This window comes from Ctenopharyngodon idella, chromosome 6, assembly GCF_019924925.1.
Source record: "Ctenopharyngodon idella isolate HZGC_01 chromosome 6, HZGC01, whole genome shotgun sequence".
NCBI classification, from domain to species: domain Eukaryota; kingdom Metazoa; phylum Chordata; class Actinopteri; order Cypriniformes; family Xenocyprididae; genus Ctenopharyngodon; species Ctenopharyngodon idella.
Window position 1 is genome coordinate 16867056 of NC_067225.1, and position 6000 is coordinate 16873055.

Here is a 6000-nt window from a genome sequence, read left to right on the forward strand (position 1 = left end):
CACACCCCGCTGTTTCCTAAAAATCAATAACACTTTCCTCAGTGCTCAGCGCTGATAAGAACAGCTTCTAAATAACTGAAAGTTATGTAACCCATTTTGCCATTTTATATTGCTTTTCATTTCTACACGACGAAAGACAGGAGTAAAATGTACTCCCATTTACTTAAAAAAAAATCCCATCCCACTCAGTTAGCATGGCTTTATTTTGGTCGTATCTGGCTTTTATTAAATTTTTCTCTTTCATTAAAATGTACTTAGTGGTCATAAGAAGGTTCAAAGCTTTTATAATCTTTTAATAAGCTTTTTTTACTTTCTTTTCTCCTGCTTACAGTTTAACTGGTCTTGTTTAACTGATAAAGTAATGACAGCAGAATAGACAAAATGCTGTTTTATTTATTGCATTTCAAGTTAGTGATTTATAATTAAGCAACTGAATTGTGTAAAAACAGGTTTACTTTTTTCTTTTTCTTTTTTTACATTTTTACTAACCAATATAATGTAGATTGAACTAAATACTGACTAAATTCATTATAAGTTGAAAGTTTATTCTTATTAAAAATCATAATTCAATAATTTGGCCTTTACATTATGTGGTCAAGACAAAGGTATTAAGGTTTTTGCATATTAGAATTATCTTATATGTTGTTGTATATATATATATATATATATATATATATATATATATATATATGTGACCCTGAACCACAAAACCAGTCATAAGTCGTACGGGTATATTTGTAGCAATAGCCAACAATACATTGTATGGGTCAAAATGATCGATTTTTCTTTTATGCCAAAAATCATTAGGATATTAAGTAAAGATCATGTTCTATGAAGATATTTTGTAAATTTCCTACCGTAAATATATCAAAAATGTATTTTTGAGTGGATTTGCATTGCTAAGGACTTCATTTGGAAAACTTTAAAGGCGATTTTCTCAATATTTAGATTTTTTTGCACCCTCACATATTAGATTTGCAAATAGTTGTATCTCAACCAAATATTATCCTATCATAACAAACCATACATAAGTGGAAAGCTTATTTATTCAGCTTTCAGATGATGTATAAATCTCAATTTCCAAAAAATTGACCCTTATGACTGGTTTTGTGGTCCAGGGTCACATATAAGAACATTTGGTAACACTTTATTTCGATAGTCCCCTTTACATTACTAACTATAAGTAACTTTGCAACTACCAGTCAATATAAAATAGTAGACTGTCTGCTTAATATTTGATAACATCACTATTTTATGTTAGTTCACAGTGCATTAACTAATGTTATCAAGATTTTAATAATGTATTAGTAAATGTTGAAATTAAAATTAACAAACATTAATAAATGCTGTATAAGTGCAGTTCATTATTAGTTCACGTTAACTAATGTAGTTAACTAATGTTAACTAATGAACCTTATTGTAAAGTGTTACCAGTTATTTTTAGTTAGTAGAATGTCTAAAGTGGACCATTGAAATAAAGTGTCATCAAAATAAAAAGTAAATCCAATTTAAAGGTTTAATTAACTTCACAACACAGCAGGACAAAAACTAACCAGTGGACGGTGAAACCTTCTTTAAGGTAAAGTCTAATAAAAGTAAATAAATAGAAAAAAATCATATAAACTATGCTTATATAGTCACAATCTTTTAGTTTGTTTCTCGGCAGTCACCTTCTGTTCTTCATTAGCCTGTATATTTAAGTTCCTCTTTAGTTCTCTGTCATTGTCTGCCTGTGCGTTGCCTTTGCTATCTTGCATTATCCTATTTACTTTGTTTATTAAACTGAATGTTGATTATTTATCTTCGTCTTCCTTGGACCTAATACATTACATATATAAATTTGTGGATTAATTGCCTTTTGATAAAGAAGACTGCACACTGAGTGTGAAATTCTGTTGAGTCAATAGTTTCATCCTTTCTCTACACAGTGGATGTATTAGTACAATACAAGGTCAATACCTTTTCATGAGATTATTTAAGATTCAAACGCAGTCATTTTGTGTTGTTAAGATGCTGTTTTGACTTGACCAAAAGTAAGATCTGGAGCTTTTATTATTATTATTATTATTATTATTATTATTATTTCTTCTCTTATGAGTTAAATTATATTGTCCCTAATTCACTATGGGAAATTATATGACTGCAGCAAAATTAGCAGTTGAGAGGCATTACTCATGGAAAAAGAAGTAAAACTATAAGGCATAAGGGAGGCAACCTTAAAAGGATTACAACACTAATCAGCAGTAAGGCATCTGTTAAGGCAGTGAAAATACACGTATTAGGAGCTAATTAATTAACAATGCATTAATCATGCCCAGACATCCATTATTAACCTGAAAACTAGTAATTAATAATAAATGCTTTGGCCTAAATGCTAATTTATTAATAGAAGTGAAAGAGAGAGAGAGATTTGACTTTTTCCTATTAAAAGTGTGTTACATAACAAGAGCCTGTGGGAAATATGGAGTTTATTTTATATTAATTCCATAAGTTTGTATTAATATTACATGACAATGGTCTCAAATCCCTAAACTTCTAATGTAAGCAATGTAATGGGGGATGTACTGGAATGTAATGCTAATGGCATACAAGACTACACTGTTCAAAATATTCATTTTGTACATTTCCAACTAGGATAAAAATAAAAAAATAAAAAAACTGAAATGTTTACATTATTATTATTATTATTATTATTATTATATTTTTATTACTTTTTAATGGCTTTCCAATTAATTATCAATCAATTTAGACTGTTTTTTAGAAATTTCTAATTTTGAATATCATTTTAGTACATGTAAATATTCTAGTTGTTTATTTACATAACAAATTACTTCTACAGGTAATGTATCAAGGGAGAGATAGTTCTATTTAGCAGTTTATTTATATTTAGCAGTTATATTTACAAAAGAATCAAAATACAAAGCACGCAAGAAAAACAGAAGAACAACAAGGATAAAGCAAAAGGCAACTAAGCAGACTAGAAACATGTGTACAACTAAATCAGTATCCATGGAAACAAATGAAGAGTGGGAAAGTGGGGAACAAATGAAAAAGAACAGAACACAGTAAAACAAGGTGAAACAAACCAAAAGTTCATGAAAACAGAACATAAACCTGACATTACTCCTCTTTCCCGGAAGGTGTGCCCTTGAGCCGTAAACAAACTACACTTTAGTGGTGCGAGGTGGGGCTAACACGCACAAAATAACTCAGTTTGAAGAAAAGTCCATGGGGTAGTCGACAGAGAGAGAAGCCAGGGAGGGGACAATGGAGGGAGGAACCTGGCACTGAAACAGAGCAGTGCCAAGATGAAGGCCCACAGTGGAACCGATGGATGGAGGATCAAGGGTGGAGCCAGGAGTCTGCCCGACTGAGGTGGAGCCTAGAGAGGAGGAGACCCAGGTGGAGCCAAGGAGAGTCATGGTTTGAGCGGCATTGAGGAGATGAGGCGTAGCTGAAGGCCCAGAAGTCCTTGGCGTTGGCAGAGTGACGACTGACCAAGGTGGAGCCAGAGGGACGAGGGAGCCCGGTGGAGTCGTAAGGATGATGGTCCCAGGTGGAGCTGAGGGAGGGAGGAGCCAAGGTGGGGCCGACTGGTTGACCGGCCGAGGTGGAGTGACGGCCTTAGTGGCCAGAGGCAGAGCCAGTGGATCCATTAGCCAAGGTGGATCCAAGGACATCAAGGAAACCAGTGGAGGCAGGGCCAGAAGACTGGTTTGGAGCTGGGTGGGACCATCGGAGACGCCGAAGACTTGGAGCTGGGACGGACCAGCGGAGACGGGAGACCACAGGAGACCACAATAAACTCTTTTACTTCATAATCATTCACAGAGGCCAGGTACAGCTCACCCTCAGCAGCGGGAGTGTAGGTGGGGCTTTCCTCCATGCCCTCGTACTCCACGAGTATGGCTACTGGAATGAACGATGTTGCCGGCTCTCGCACCTGGTCAGACTTATTGCTGGGCTCGGGCTCCGGTGTCAGCTCTGATGTAGGCGTTGCGGCAGGCTCTGGATCTTGCCTGCAGTGGGCTTAGGCATTTCATCCATGGCGGGCTTTGGCACTTGCTCTGGGTTCGTGGCAGACATGTAGAGGAGAGGGGAAGGACTAGGGAGAAGTTCCGAGGCAGGTGAGGTCACTGGAGCGAGGGTGGGTGGTGACAGGATGACAGAAGTGGGCTGGGCAGGCTGTGGCTGCATGGCGATGTCCTCCTCTTCCATCTCGCCAACTGTGAATGGTGAGCCACTGAGCCAAAGAGCATAGTCCATGTACTGAGGCCACCGTGCCGGTGGTAGCTCCCACTGGCAGCAGTTGGAAAAGATAGTCATCCAGCCCACTCCAGGTCTTCAAGGTGCCGTTGCTCCAGGACACCAGGTAGCTGAGCTCGAGGAACTCCTCAAAGTAGTCTATCAGGGGATGACCATCTTGTGCAAGGGAGAGGAGAAGGTCTTCAGGGGTGACAGGTGAAGGGACTGCTGCTAGATCCATATTTTTGGTCCGTACAAAAGAACCAAAATACAAAAAAAGCAAGAAAAAACAGCAAGGATAAAGCAAACTACTGTAATATCAATGAGAATGGAAAAGGAAAGCTAAAACTGAGGTCTACATATACACAGGTTAACTACTAGAAACAAGGAACTTCACTGTAAAAAAGAATTGTTGGTTTAACTTAAAAAAGAAAGGTACCTGGTTGCTTTAAAATTTTGAGTTCATTGAAATTAAAAATCGGAGTTAATATAATGAAGCAGTTAGTTCAGTCAACAGGAACTCAAAATTTTGTTATCTGAACCACATTAATTATTGAAGTTGATTTGACAAAAGAAAAAATGTGATAACAAATCATGAAAATATTTTTTTTTTTTTGCAGTATAGAAACACTACTCTTTTTTTTTTTGTAAAAACTACTTTTTTTTTTTTTTTTTTTTTTTTTACAGTGATCATTTATGTATTTGGACTTAAAAGCTAGTTATATAACCAGTAACTGATCCCCATTGACAACTTTCAAATGTGACAACTACCCCCATTCTTCCCTGTATATGTTCCCCCGTATGTGACTCATTGGTCATACAAAATAAAATTGCAATCTGATGGATTGTTGTAAAAAGGAGGTACTAGTCCTGACAGCAAGACTGCTAGTACTGTGTAATAACAGAGCTGTGCAAGTCAAGCACCTCATTAAACAGACAGTGAAGGATGAACTTGCTCATCAGAAGTGGCCAAAGAAGTCAGGCAGAGAGCTAGAATGGGATTTAAACATCCCTTAAAGAGAATCTGTTAAAATGTACAGAAATGAATTGATGATTGTCACACCTTTATTGTCATTTTTTTGTCCATTTATTCACATTCATGAATTGTTTTGTGTAGAAACAAAATAATTTTGTGATATTTGTGAACTCCCTATTAGCAGGAAAACTTGCCACCATTCCAGACGTGTACTAAGTTGTGGCGCCATCTTGTGTTGATTTGCATTGTTGAATGGCAGTTTCTATACTACCGTTTCTAAAAGTTAAATGAAGTAAGTTATTTGATAAAAGATTATTAATAGGCATACAACATATTCTTCTAAAAAAATCACAACGCAATCTCTATTCGTTTATTTTATATTTTATGTTTTTATTTATTTTATTATTTTTTTAAAGGGTACGACAACAACAATGAAATGACGAATCTGAAAATTAGTGTATGTCAGGGCTCAGCCCCTTCTTCAGTATGCAATGGACTGGAAGCACTTTTCATTTACTGATCAATCCAAGCTTGAAAAATTCTCTCCTCTGCCACTTTATGTTCAAATTGAGAGGAAAAAATATAACCCAACATTTAGCTATCCATTTGATTTTATATTAAACTCTGTTTACATGGTTTACTTTAACAAAAATATAACAATACAATATAATAGGCCTACACAAGAGGCTAAACTAACAATTTCCTGAAAACTGCCTCTTCTCTGCTTATCTTCAGTTGGGCACCTGAGGTCATGAGTCAGTGGTCTCCATGGCAACAGG